This window comes from Danaus plexippus, chromosome 6, assembly GCF_018135715.1.
Source record: "Danaus plexippus chromosome 6, MEX_DaPlex, whole genome shotgun sequence".
Lineage (NCBI taxonomy): Eukaryota > Metazoa > Arthropoda > Insecta > Lepidoptera > Nymphalidae > Danaus > Danaus plexippus.
The window spans coordinates 401,184-416,363 of NC_083540.1; the positions used below are offsets into that span (position 1 = coordinate 401,184).

A 15,180-nucleotide genomic window follows, 5' to 3' on the forward strand; every position below is an offset into this window, starting at 1 on the left:
TAGATGTTTAATGTACCAGGCTCGTCTCTTGTAATTTTTCCCGCACGTAGGGCATTTCAAATCCGTATTCGCGCCGTTTTCGCCGTTTACATCGACCGGTGGACAGATCTTTCGCCCCCCCTCTCGGACTGTCCTAGGGGTATTTTTCTTAATAGGACTTTTAGCTTCGTAAATCCCGGGCTGGGCTTGCTAGGCCGTTGCCCTCGGCTGTCTTTCCAGCAGTCATCTGTCTTTCCAGCGCCATCTGTCTTTCCAGCGTCAACTGTCTTTCCAGCGTCAGCCCGACTCTCCGGGCAGTCGTTTTAAATGAGACGAAACCTCTTAGCATTCAATGGATTCACCGTGCGGGTGCCGGGTCCATTGCGTTGCAGGGAGTGGAGCTTCAACAGTGCCTGGGACTTGCGACCCAGGTGTAGGTTTAAGGGGCCCCTAACTAACGCGCGTTAAACGCTCACCTCCACTGTCCAAGCTCCTCTCCCTACCTAACCATATTTGAAAAGAACCTACTAGGGCTGCCTTCGAAGTACGTTCCAAGAACGAATTGATGTGAGTTCTGGACAGGCCTAAGTCTTTTAGCAGGTTGTAGAGAGATTTAGCCGTTATACCTCTCGCTCCCACTTCTACCGCGTATAAATCCACGACGAACCTATTTCGAGTGAGTTCGTTTGTGAGCTCGTAATATTTGTTGACCTTGATGGTATGGTCTTTGGGGATGTTGGTTTCCCAAGGAACCGTAAGCTCTATCATCACAACGCGCTTTAAGATTCGCGAATACATGAATATGTCCGGTCTGGAGGCCGACGCACAAATATCCTCGGGGATTTTGTATTGTTTTTCACACGTATCCATCATTATAGTCCAATCCGTAGCCGCTTTAAGGATGGAGTAAGGCTTGACATTTGTTTTTATAGTCCTAATGCCCTCTCTCACAAAACCTACTGATCGCTCGTTTGTGGTTATTCCTTTTTGCGCTCTGGCTACCGAAAGACTAACCGCTTCACGTATGATTTCCAGAACCCTATCGTGACGACGCGAGTATTGACCGCTATCGAGGAGTACCCTACATCCCACTAACAAGTGCCTAGCAGTTCCAACTGCCTTCCCACAGATATAGCAAGTCTTTTCGGTACCTTTACCCCATCTTACTAAATTACTCTGATCTGGGAGAGTCATCTGGAACGCATTGAGATAGAATTTTAGCAATGCTGGCGACCAATCATGGATTAAGGTGCGCCATTTTAGTGCTAATGGGATGCAAAAATCTCCTATGTCTAACCACTCGTTCTGCATTTCTAAACTTATTGCATGGATCTTATATTTATCATTCTCGTCTTGTCGAATAAAAGACTTCAATATATCCGTATCTTGGACCTTCCTACTTGATCCTAACCCTACTCTGTTACTTTGCGCTCCTATCATAAACTGCTTGTGGAATTGAAGCCTTGACTCTAGCTCTGGGGCATCTTTGTCTTTTGGGAGCGATGTAACGACGTCATCCTGGGATTTCCCCAAGATGTACCTCTTGGAAACTCTCAGGTGTTTATAGAACTCCGATGGCCTTTTTAGACTCATCCCAAAACTATTGCGATCCCGATCCCCCCCCGATAAAATACGCGTAGTATATCCGAAAAATATAAGTTTCATTCAAATGAATATTTGAGAAAGTCTTAGATCTCATTAAATGACACTTTTATTTATACTAGCCATTATGAGTAATGCAAATAAGAACTCCGTTTGGGATATTAAAAACTAATCTTAAATTTTGCTTTAATAATCAGAAAATGTTGAGGTAATAAGGGATAATTAAGAGTAGACAAATTAGCCAAATATATTTTATATAAATATGTGTGACAGAGTACGGAATATATATTAAATAAAATGTTTCATGGCAAATCGATGCAAGTCATTGGTCACTGCCATATTTACATCAGCTGCTCTCATGAGTACTTTTTCCTTTAACTCAGCTTCGTGATGGGCTGTAATGCGACATGCTAAAGATGACGAAAAAAATTTCGTTGATGTAAATAAGTTTTTTTCTTTAAAAATAATTATATAACAATATGCTACAAATATATATATATTTTTAATTTGTTTTTGTTGTTGTAAACTAACACATTTTTCATATAATATTTCACACTCACAATAATTGTTCACTTCAAATAATACAAAATCAGGTAGATATATAGCGGAATCTAGACGTTGAATAAATTAAGGTTAACCTTATCAATTAAAATGACAGGATTCGTTGGTTTGTAGAGTACAGCTTGAAAAATTTTATCTTTCAATAATTATATATATAATCCTCTCTATTATAACATATTTATTTTCACAATTAAATTATTTCACTAAACAATCATTTTTGTTTTTACCGCATCTGTAAATATGTAAACATCGTAGGCTAAAGCCGACCATTTCACTGTTCTTCATTCAGGTGAAAATACAAATAGCAAGGCAGACAGACCAGAAATAATATGGTTTTTAGTCTGTCTCAAAAATAGGCGCCAGCACTAAAGAAAAATGTTATTTGACATAACAAAACAATACGTAATACTGTGGAGTGAAAGAATAAATTACGAATACATTTTTCCTTTTACTTTCAGTATTTAATTTAAATAAAGAAACACAAGATGTTTCATTAAATTTCGGAGCAATTAATCTAAAAGGCAATATAGTAATGTGAGTCACGAGATGTTCACGATCGCTGGAACTCATCTCCGAGTCTCTGATGAAAGTGAGTCCGCGTCGTTACAGCATCTTTCTCTATATTCTGATAATTAACTGGCGCTCGGCTCCGACTCCGCACCGACTAATAGAAAATCGGCTCTCATAAATCTTAGACAACACCGCCTTCACACGCGTCGTGAGGACTGTCTTAATGTTCAGTGAATTGAAGGTTCTTCGTTTTGTTTATGTTATAAATACGTAAAATAAATAAATTAAAATTCTCATTTAGGTGTTTGTACAGTTTGTTAGTACAAACAACAATTATGTACTATGATTTTCACATTCCTTCGGCATGCTTAGAACAAGTTTGATTCGACACGCTGCACACGAGGTGTTTACCGTTTTTTATGAACAACAAATTGTCGATGTTTATTTGGTTGAGTATACTGTTAAGTCGTCAAACCGAAATACTAATACTGACTACACGTCGTGTCGTGTGTTGTAAGCACGTCTACACGGTCACAACTCGCAAACCGCGGATCGTCCGCTGCGAGTCGTTTCCTGCTATTATTTGTCTCGATCTCGGAGTTGTTCGATTATTAAATGCACGAATCCTACTGTTGTTTAAATAACAAATATTTCTATTTGATAACGGATGCGTTCTGGTTTATTTGAACTTAATAGAGTTTACACCTTCTCCTGCTTTTTTCATATAGTTAATTAATCTTGTCGGTACTGAATCAACCTATAGATTCTTGTGATCATAATGGTGAGATGGTTCGTGGATATTAAGTGTTTATTATGAGCATCAGCATTTATTATGAGTAGGTGAAATATTTGGCAGTACGAATAGTATACATTAAATTGTAATATTAAATAAGTTCCGTGACACTTTCCGCGAGGAGTTTCTCAAGATATTTATGAAACATCTTAAACTGGTGTGAATATATTAAGGCACAAATTAATGTGAGGTGTTTGTTATCTAAAAAATTCGAAGCTCGATGCTTCTCCCAATTAGGCTGGTCGATTCGCTATCAGTGACGTATGAGGAACAATGCCGTCTGATAATCGCAGCAGCCGCGGCACAGAACATACCTCGCGCATTTTATTAATGACATCTTGAACCATTCACGACAAACACGACGCATTCGCCCTTAATATTATATTAGACACGGCCGAACAGTCGATACTATGCCAAAAATATTTTTCTATGCTATGGCTTCAATCACATATGTTACGAATGTCAACGGTTTTATTTAATTACTATAATTTTCAATACTGCGTGGAGAAAACACGAAGGAGTTTGTATAATAGGGTTGGACCATAATTAATTGACTATTTCAAGTTCAACGGCAGAATAGAAATGTCATGTTTGACATTTAGTGACATTTCATGTTGTGGAATCTTGACGTTTTATATGTGTGTGTGTGTGTGTGTGTGTGTGTGTGTGTGTCCAAATTATGGTAGCTCCTCAATGTCATCCGTTTTTCACAATTCTCTTTAAAAGGCATACTTACAAAGTTTTCGTTTCCCGCTTAATAAATTTTGCAACGTGATGATTTCCATGATTTATAATTTGTCGCCGTCAATGTAATTTGATTGTGTGTAGTTTTAAAACTTAAGACCATTTTAAAGTAGAGGAAAGTATTTAAATTACATATGATTCGTTTAAGTCGACATCAGAAACCTGATCGAATTTAAATGTAATTAACATATAGAATTTCTCTTATGCTTTACTTAGAAGCGAGCGTTTACTTTTATTTCCTATTGTGAAATAAATATAAAGATATATAGTTTCATTGTTATATCTAGCAGATAAGAATAAAAATGTTTCGCAACTTATTAATTAATTACGAGAGTCAATATGCATATATATAATATGTTATAAGTTTTTGCAAGATTTGCTTAACTCGATTCATTTTTGTAACATATTTGCGAAATATTTGTTTATTGAGGTTACGTCGGTTCGGAGTGAAACAGATTTGGATGTGCGAATAGATTTATCATCTTAATATTGCACTTTGAAATATCAGACTCTTAGTCTGATAGAGATCAGAACACAACATAATGTTAATTTAATTAAATAGAAAGTGGACCACATAAAATATTTCAAATGATACACCTCAGGAGAAATGAAAACTAATAACAGCATCTAATTCGTTAAGAGCAACGCGAGTGCGACCCTTCCAAGTATTTCTTAGAGTCCAAACATTCCGTGTCCTGTAACGATTTAATTCGGTCTTTTACAGCTGATAATCTCATCCTTTGTTCGCGCCTCTTCATAAAGATAATTGCGATGGCATCTGGAAATTATGAATACGCTGTGAAAAATATACGATAAATATTTTGATCGCGAACATACAGACGACCGACGTCTTACCTTATCATGTAGTGAAATAAATTCATAAAAGATCTTGAACGTTAGAATAGCGTTTTTGTTTTAGTAGAGAGGAAATAGGTTTATTCTGAAATAAAAATACTCTCTTTAGCTTTCCTGCGTGTGTTATCGGAAGAAAGTCGTTATTATCTATTCGAAACATTCGTAATTGGGCATAAAGTTAAGTTAATTCAATAAATAAACATTAGTTTATAATAATGTGAATATTCATGTAGAATTCTAATCGCCCCGATGCCTCAACAGTCACCAGTGATACAAAGAATGATTTCTCAGAGTTGGTTAATATTTAGAAATAACTAATTGTAAGATGACAAATAATTCTGATGTTTGGCTCCGAACTTTAAATAACCAAATAACTATAGCAAGTAATATTTGATGTCCACTGATAGACATAATTTAATTACATATTCTGTTTACGGTAACCCAAGCATCATTTTTAATATTTTAGTTATTATAACCTTGTTTGAAACATAATATTGTGTTATAAAATCTATGTATTTTTTGTGCGAAAACTAACAAAATCATGTTCATATCATTTGTTTTAATTTCGATGTCTCGAGATTAAATTATGATAACTTATGTTTAAAATCGATATACTTTCAAAATGGCAGGTTGCGTTGCAAAAGGCTAGTTTTATCTCGAATGTCCATATTGGTGTTTAAAGTGGGCGGAGGACTCCAGGGAAATGACGTAAGCTTACTCATGAGATTCTCAAATTAGTATGTTTTAATACATTGACCTTATACAATGATCATCAACATCAGATCAGGTTCTGGAATGTCTGACAATTTTATGAGACGACGTTATAAGACTGATGAATTAAAACAGTGGCATTAGTGATGATGAAAGTAGGGGTTTCGAGGTATGCAGGAAAATTTGAAATCCAAAGAAAACTAGGAAATGTTTTTATCTATAAATTGTAAAGCACCACATTGAATATTAACATAACTGTGTTCGTACATTTCAAATCGGACTTCAAATCGTGATTTTGGAATCATTAAATGTGTATTGTATAGACGCGGAAGTCTCGTAGCGGCCGGAGATGGTGCTGAATGTTTAAAACGTTGGAAGCATTACATGTTACATTGTAACATTATAATGGAATTTGTGTTTACTGCGATGAAGTGACGTTTCAAAACACAAATGTTAGATTACCGATTATATGAAATAAAGAGAAACAATCGGAAAAATAATTTGATTGGACATTTTAGAGTAATGACTTGAAACGTAAATTATAATAAAAGTTGATACACAGAATAAGAAATATGTTTAAATAAGTGTATATGTACGTCTACAAAACCTGAGAGAATGATTTGAGACACGCGACCTGACGACCATGGGATAAAGAAAGTACATTTCTCCTGCTGGTGACAGGTGAGGGATGCGTGTAGTGTCCGCGTCGTGAAGGTCGCCACGTGACCAGAACCTTAAACTAAACGGAACTGAGACGTTCGGAAACTTAGCATCGCTTCTCATTGTAATGAGACATTCTAGTGCACACGTGAAGAGTTTCAAGAGGCTTTGAACACTGCTTAGGAGAAAATAAATAAAGTTATTTTAAAAATGTTCGACGCAGTATGTAATTTTGTTACGATATACTAAACTTTTTAGTAACTTATTGGTGAAACCATTAGAAAAATATACAAATTTCTAAGTAATATTAATTAATTAATTTATTGCTAATTGTTATAACGCTATAATGTCTTCCAAATACATTATTAACGTAATACATTATTAAATTTCCTTCTCTGAACGGAGTACTGAGTTCTGACTAACACATCGAACGTTAGTATGAGTGTCAATTAAACGGTACGGGAGGAGTGTGACAGGAGACAGTTGTGACCACGCGTCCATAAACTACCAGAGCACTTTCCCTCCAAGATAACACACTACATACCATCTCCATTGATAAACGACACAGACATCCACTAACAGGCGGAGACAGGTGCGGCACTAGCTATAATATTACATTAAACACTCGAACTGTAACAGCTTATATTATATATTGCAGATTTACATTTTGCATCTGTGGTATATCACTATACAGTCTAAGTACTATTCAGTTTGATTCTGTTTGTTTAGACGATGTCATGAATAGTGTTTATGTGAATGTAATCAGTGTTGTAAATTAAGTACAATAATCCGTGGAAGCGATGAAGTGTCGCACCTGTGCAATAATCTTGGTGGAGTAACAGCTTTCGAGTGTTCTCGGACGCATAACGGGCCGGCGGTCCGACGCGAGCGCACGCTAGTGTTGTGTCTGTGAGTGACTGTGTGTGATATATTGAACAGGATAGCGACAGGTGAATTAAGTTCACGTACTCTTATTTTAAATATATACATGTATAAATCTAATTACATATAATATTATATATATTTATTTATGGATAGTATTTTAGCGGCGTTGTATTTATTTTTCATTCGATGCATTTCCTAAATTAGGTTATTTGTAAATATTACGACTCTGTTTACGATGGTTTAGAATTTTGCGGTCGATGTAGTTCGACGAAGTATTATTTCGAAGTACCCTCGATTTAAAAAAAAATACAGCTTTATATAAAAAATATATAGTACGTAAAAAAAACTAAAATAATTATTAGACCAGAAAAGGTTTATTTAGTATTACGGTAGACGAATATATGTACTAAGACGTTTAAGATAGATAATGAAAATGGATATTACATGTCAATAAAAATTAAGGTTAATAGATGCTATGCTCCGAGCTTAAGGTAATGTTCTAGATGATACAATTAAATAACAATTAGGCCAGTTAGTGGGTCAACGACCCGCCGCCGCTCCGCGCCGACTTAGACCCAGTGTCGCTGAAACTCTCAATATTAAACAATTTTGTATGTTTTGTTAAAATAACGTGAAGGTTATATGAAAGTTATAGGCCGCTGTCACTATATTTGTGATAATTTATATCACAGTTTATTTTATATAAAAAAGCTCAAAATTGTTGTTAATAGTTTAAATACAATGAGTACATTTGTCGACATAATCACAAACTAGTAATGGAACATTTCACTTTCCCACAACTCGGACCGCGAGCTAACTTATTTTTATCAAATAAAATAAAATAATCAACCGCTTCATATATAAACATTAATAATACATATAACTGAAACGTATTGATTACTTCTACAAATATTCACAAAAAAAAAATTTGGGGATCTAGAACAACAGAGATTTAGCAATTTTATGGTAATTTGAAGTGATTTTTATATAAATTATTTGTTCGAGATAAATTTATTAAATTAAATTGAAAGTCACTGGATTCTGTGATTTTTTAAAAATATAATTTTAAATGATATGTTACTTCTTAATATAATGGTAGTTACTAGTTCCTGATTTTAGTGTAATTAGGGTATTTTCAGATGTTTTTTATACACGATATCAAGGCTACAATGTTTTTAAAGATAACTGTATGTCTGTGTGTTCCCTCGTTTGTACGCAATAATAAGACTCAGACTTAAACAATTTATTGGGAACGATTTCTGCCCGAAATTTAATATTCCTCTTAAATTAAATGAAAAATATTTTTTTGTCAAATTAACTAAGTATTGACGATCGTTTTACATTTAAATAATAGTTTTAATAGTATAGCTTTTGATGAAAATAATTACAAAATAAACGCGGAAATATAATACGATTGTAGCGACTAGCGAGTTGTGAAACATGAAAACTGATGAAGCCGTTGAAAAAGTCACGTCAGGAACAAGTTGAAACCAAGAGGAGTTAGGAAGAGATCACGTTACGTCGCTATGTTTAAGGTGGTAACTTGATTTCAGGGATTGAACCTTTGACATCTGCCACGGACGATGATCTACTCGTCCGCTTTACCAATCCAATATTCTACATATAACTATCATAACACACATTCAACTCATCTTAATGTGTCTCGTATGGCTTCATTAGGATAGTAGGTCGTCTAGTTATTCCCTACTATATTTTGGGTGTATTACAGTGACGTCACAGAATATAGTTAATCAATTGAACCGCGTCTAATGTTATGCTAACTGCCAACTCCGCGGCGCGTTATGAACTTTCTTGGACCTACTTTATTAATAGAGGAGTACGAACGGTGAAAATATGTTTTAAAGTAAAAATACTACGACATTTATATAGAGAAATAAATAATCGTGTGATTGTTTTGGTATAAAATAATTTTGCCGATTTTGTTTCGGTCTTATACATAGTAAATCTTCAACGAAGTATTTTCCGATTTCCATATAGAATCCATATTCAGGACAGTAATCTTTTTCTCATTGAAACTTGCCTAAAATAATATTTAGACTGATTTTATAAATAAGAATTTATTTCACTTTGACGAACACACGTTTTATCTTCCATATAGTTCTGATGTACATACATGTACTGTTTCAAACCGTCCACACCGAGACATTCTCGTTTTCATGGAATGTCTATTCAATTATATTATATTCCTGTCTCTTGATATCATTACATTGAAGACGCTCCATTACATGCAATCAATTAATAGTAGCAACTAACAAGTTAGTATCGACGTTACGTGATTGTCTGATGTTACGCGATGATAGTTGGTGATCTCGTCAGGTGATGACAGTTTGTCTCTCAACATAATAGAGCTTCCTCACAAAGTGTGATATATCTTATTTATAATCCCTCCCATCCCGGCCGTATCCAGGCGGCGTGTCGAAGTGTCGTAATATCAACACATAGTACACGGCCGGTCATAATTTCCTCTAGATGATGCAAGTGGAGCGAGCAGCTCACCTCACCGCATGTGTTCCACCTCCGACACGTGATCCGTCCTCTGGCTTGTGTCTGGTGTCTGGTTGCGGGGACGCGGACAGAGTCACGTCGGAAACACTATTATCTCCGAGCCTTCGCTATCAGCTCTAGCATGTTACTGCTTTATGACGTCCTACAGACCGGCTCTGGGATGAGATCACTTACAACGTCAAATTTTAATAATCAATGCGGACAATGAGAGTTCATTGAGTTTGATATTAATTAATACAAGTGCTTGAAAATTTTCAATATAAATAGATCTACTATCTCATTATTTTAAAATACTACATTCCCTCGACATTTCGCTTACTTTGCAGCAACCATGATCGCGGGCAGACGACACGAAAATGATATTTTGCATGCTACAAAGTAACCGAAACTTCTGGAGTATGTAGTTTTTAAATAATAAAGTATAACGTAGTAATCCGAAAATATTAGTTTTGTTTAGATTGTCAGTACTAAATCACTAGAGAAACAAAAATAATATAATTCTCTTAAGCGCGTGTATGTTAATGGTTTTTTAAACTCGTATGTCAGTTAATGTATCGGTATGTATGTTTGTGAGGTATATTATAATAATAGAAGCGTCTGACATATATTTATTCCAACATGAGATGTCACACGATCGATCATTGAGCTGAGTGTACCTACATTTAGTTTACAGCGCGCTCTACACGCGGTCCACTCACGAGCGGTCTTATGGAGAGCTTAACCTCTTTTCATTTCTATTCATCTGACTCGAGATAGTTGTATTCATACAGCCTTTATATTTAGCAATTTATACATAATATTGTTGATCTAATAAACTTCTTGGGGTCAAGGAAACGGCTTATTTGGTCAATTCGCAGGCAGAATTAAACATTACTAGTGTGAGCCTGAGAGATGTATATGTGAGATGAGTGTCTAGTAGAATTAAAAACGTCTTTAAAATATTTAGCTCGAACAGCCTTGCCGTTAACGAAATCGGTGATCCAACCAGATGTAAGCTGTTAACAATCAAATATTTTAACAGTTGAGCTGATCAGGTAACGACCAACAGACGGGTTCCAATCGGCCGCATCGAGGACTGACACGGATTCAGTAGCGCGAGCACCGCATACAGCCATTATAATGTATATTTAAAGAATACTTACTGTGAAATTACAAAAACACATTATATATCAAGTGGTTTGTTGAACAACTTGTAAGACTCGGTTAAGACGCCATTTGTTTAAAGTATATAAATTTCGAATCCAAAGTAATTTCTGTTCGACTGCTGTCCTCCTCCACTCCACCTCCGCTCCAAACTCGTCATCACGTCACTATAACACGTTGTTATGATCCATTCTTCTGGCATTTTTTCTGTCGTCCGACGTGAAAACAACTCTGACGCTCAAATAGAAAAAACACGGACTCAGTTCGAGCCAGAGATCTATTAGAACAGTTCTTAATAGTAAATGATATTAAAGCAATCGTGACCATATCCGAGACAAAAAGTATTTTTCTTGTATACACAATTGTGAGACAATTAAAGGAATGGCTGTATTGTTTTATCTTGAGTTTTTAAACATCTAGGAGTGTTGTAGTTGTTCTCGTTCAATGTGTATTTATCTGTAGTTATGTTTAATGACCACGTCCACAAATGAACTGAGTTACAAACTGAAATAAGTCACGTACCGCGACTCTATTACTACACTATTTTGTAATCACCATTGTTTATAATTACAATCAGTCTGCATTCCATCCTTTATATTAATTGAACTATTTAATTTCTCGTCGGTTAAAGTTTTCGTCGTTTAGTTTTTGTTCATTTTTTTATTTTCTTCATTGAAAACTGTAAATATTTAATCTCGTCTGAAGCGCCGCGCCGTTCGCAGCGATGAGCTCTAAATCTTATACTATAAGATTGTCTGTTTGTTTCTTTTATAAAATGTTAGGGTAATCTTCATTATTATAAATATATTTTTAAATTTTCATTGTCACTGTTTCTTCTTAGTTTTCTTTTGTAATATGTATTGATGTTAGCCCGTCGGCTTTTACACCGTCACCGGAAGAATGGGCCAGCACTGATACCGACCCATTACAAAGGGGCCTGAAGGGCCCCTACTGTACGTACGTTCTAAGGGGCCTGCTAAAAGTGAGGCTCGGACCACGAACTTAATAATTTTCTTCTTAGCGTTTCTCTTATAAATGTTAAGATGATGTGAATGTTATGGGAGGTACCCTTCAACAAACGTTCACATTCAACAATTTTATATGTACATATTCTATCTGATGATGGTCAAAACGTCCCTGAACCGATGAAGGGTGAGCTGCCTCAGTCTTACTTATACTTATTTTCCCCTTTTTTTTTAAATATTATTTTCTTATTGTTAAAGTGTTATTTCAAATGTGAATTATATAACATAATGAGGACATATCGGATACGAGTCGTGAGTATACAAAACGTTGTGAACCACCAACAATACCGAATTCTCTAATTTTTCTCATCATTTGTAACAATGGTGACGTAAACACGCGTGTTCTCGCTTCTTGGTACACGTTGATAATACAACTACCTACAATCATCACACTTCTTTTAATAGGAAATGAAACAATGTTCACTTGTGTTACGTCAAGAAACCAAAGAATGTCTTGATCATTGTGTATCATCTAATGTGTTATTAAATTTTAATTTTGAATTGAAATCTTTTAAAACCATATTGAAGTCTCACGAAGGTATATTTTTTATAATTCTGTCTAGCAACGAAACAGTTGGTTGAATGTTAATTTAATCTAGTACATTTAACATACTGAACAGATCAAAACAAAAGCTTGTGTATTTCGTACACGGAGGTCAGTTAGAATCGACAACCTCTTCCGAATTCGTTTGTAGATATCATAAACCACTACCGCTATAACGTTTGATGGTTGCGCTCTCGTTAAACCCATTAAATCAGTTAACGGTTTTAACGGAAATATTCGATGATTCGTTTCGTTATGGGATCGCGTGCTCGCCTCCCGTAAGGTGCAACACCCCCACGGATACGTGGCGCAACAAGCGCTGTAATACTAGGCACACACACGCTGTAACGAACGTCACGAAAATTGCTTAGAAGGACCACTTACGATATGTTTCGTATTAAATGCTCGCTTATTCTGAATATCAATATGTGTCAACTCTTAGTATCTATATCAACGGTAGGTACATAACAGAGTATAATATTTAATGACGGTCATAATACCTGTCATTATTATCTGCGAGTGCGTCTGATATATTAATGGCAAGGTTCAACAGCAGCTGGAGGCTGTCTTCTCTGTTCTGATGAGGAATTCTCCCACGAGCGGCGAGCGCGTCGCCTTGACGCGGTATCGCGTTCTTCAATTAAACATATTTTGAAACTGTGATACAATGGTAATTGACTTCAAGGGTGAGGCGATGTCTCGACCGACGTACATTCAGAACAAAGAACGAGAAAATATTTTAAACACTTATTTTATATAGCCGTAGCTATAAACGTAATAGTTTATTACTCGCTGCTTGGAGTGTTTGTACTCGGAGTCGTTTAACGTCACGTGTAATATCTGCTCATGAAGCTGTATTCGTCTTCCTGGCGGTTACCTTGTAATACGTATTTAAATATTCGTTCATAGTATTATAGTTTATATAAGCCGTTTCGTTTAGTCTTGTGCTTATTGTACGCTAATGTTCAATCTATCCAATTACCGCGAGATGTTTCGTCACAACCCACGGCCGGGCCGGATAAGTCTCAGATGCTTATCTGATAACAGGCCATTTGCACGAACAGATTGTCGGAAAGCGTTACTTTACTATGCTTTAAATCGCCTCAAATCCTTAATTTATTTGAGAACCGACGTGTTTGTGTCTTCGCACGTTATCTTAAGACACATCTCGTGATTATTTGCCAATTGCGTTTATCGTGAAACTAATTTTCGAGCCGATGAATCATTTATAAATGTATTCGTTGGCTCGAAATATATTTATATAACAGCGATAATTAATATCAGCTAGTTGCTTCTTATTTGTCATCACCTCTTATGTGCCGACCACGCACTTTCACTCACAGAAACTTGTAAAGTTACTGACATTTTATTTATTAACGGTTGTTCCGAAAATATTACGTTTCTGCATCACGGACGGTTTTGATATAAAATAGGATGTGGGTATAATAATTTAGAAAAGTTTGAGAAAATATAAATTTATTTCTGCATCAAAGTAATGTGCAAACAGTGATGTTTTATTCCGAAGCCTCATTTGACGATGTATACATTAATAGCGATGGAATGTCGGTCCATTTCCGACACGACTTAGGCACATTGCACGCTGGGCGATCGATGCCGACGTGTCGCTTGTAAACTTAATTTAGTTTTCGATCTAAACTTTATTGAAGACGATCCTATCTGTTTGTATTCCCGGTCGTCTCTCAGATAGATAAGCTTTAGATTTCCTATTTCTCGGAATAATTTCTCTCATTCAGATGAAGCCGCGTGTAGAACGCGTGGAGTGAAGATTGTAGTGGATACGCCTCTTCTATATGAACACGCGGACTCGGGGTTCGCCATCCGTCGTCGGCCTAAGACATAATTCTTTTACATTTGTAGGGCACGAAGCGGCGGTCGTCATTACAACCACTAAGTCATATTAAACTTACACTAATGTTCTTCTTATGATGCTCACATTCTTATAAATAAGATATGTTTAAGGAAAGTGTTACACTAACATGTAATACAGAGATTTGCTCCACATCTGTCACATTCATTGTCATCATGGGATGAAGAGAATTAATGTGTTTTTTTATTTATTTACAGTCGCTGATCACGCCCTGCAGCTAACGTAAGTTGTCTTAAATCATATAATATATATATAGGAAATAAAAATTAAACCGTGTTATTGATCGATGTATCAAGTTGTTGTTGCATTGAAAAAGAATATAATACTACAGATCCGTTTTAAAAGCAAAGCCAATACTATCAAATCTGTATGAGTCTTTCCACATTAGGAAATTCATCAAAAAAATGAAATTAATTTAATGGAGTGTGGAGTTCTGTGTCATTGGCTATACAGACCCTATCGATATGCATGTTCTTGTATTAAATGAAGTAACAACCAATGATTGTTAAATTGATTCATTTTAATAATTAAATATCAAAGAAAAAAGTCGATAACCAAGAAACTCTGCCAAGGAAACGGTTTACTTTAAACTATAGATCAAACTTTTTTCATTTGACATCGGAAACGAACGAGTGTTTCAGTCGATAATACAATATTGATTGTGTGTAGCTTCGTTCACGGATATTCCCGAGGTGTTCCGACGTACACCTGGAAAATGAAGGGAAATGTTCCCGTCATTACTGACGTGGAGATG

General features: G+C 35.7%; 1 protein-coding gene across 5 annotated transcripts in view; it reads left to right on the top strand.

Annotated features, from left to right (window-relative positions):
• Nucleotides 1–7,232: 7,232 nt before the first annotated feature.
• The window catches only part of LOC116778818 (uncharacterized), a 50,724-nt gene continuing 42,776 nt past the window's right edge, over nt 7,233–15,180 (top strand). For all 5 annotated transcript variants that reach the window (XR_004354151.2, XM_061529505.1, XM_032672857.2 and 2 more), the window contains exons 1-2: nt 7,233–7,365; nt 14,624–14,648. The gene's annotated coding sequence lies outside the window, so the exon portion shown is untranslated. The remainder of the gene's footprint in view (nt 7,366–14,623; nt 14,649–15,180) is intronic.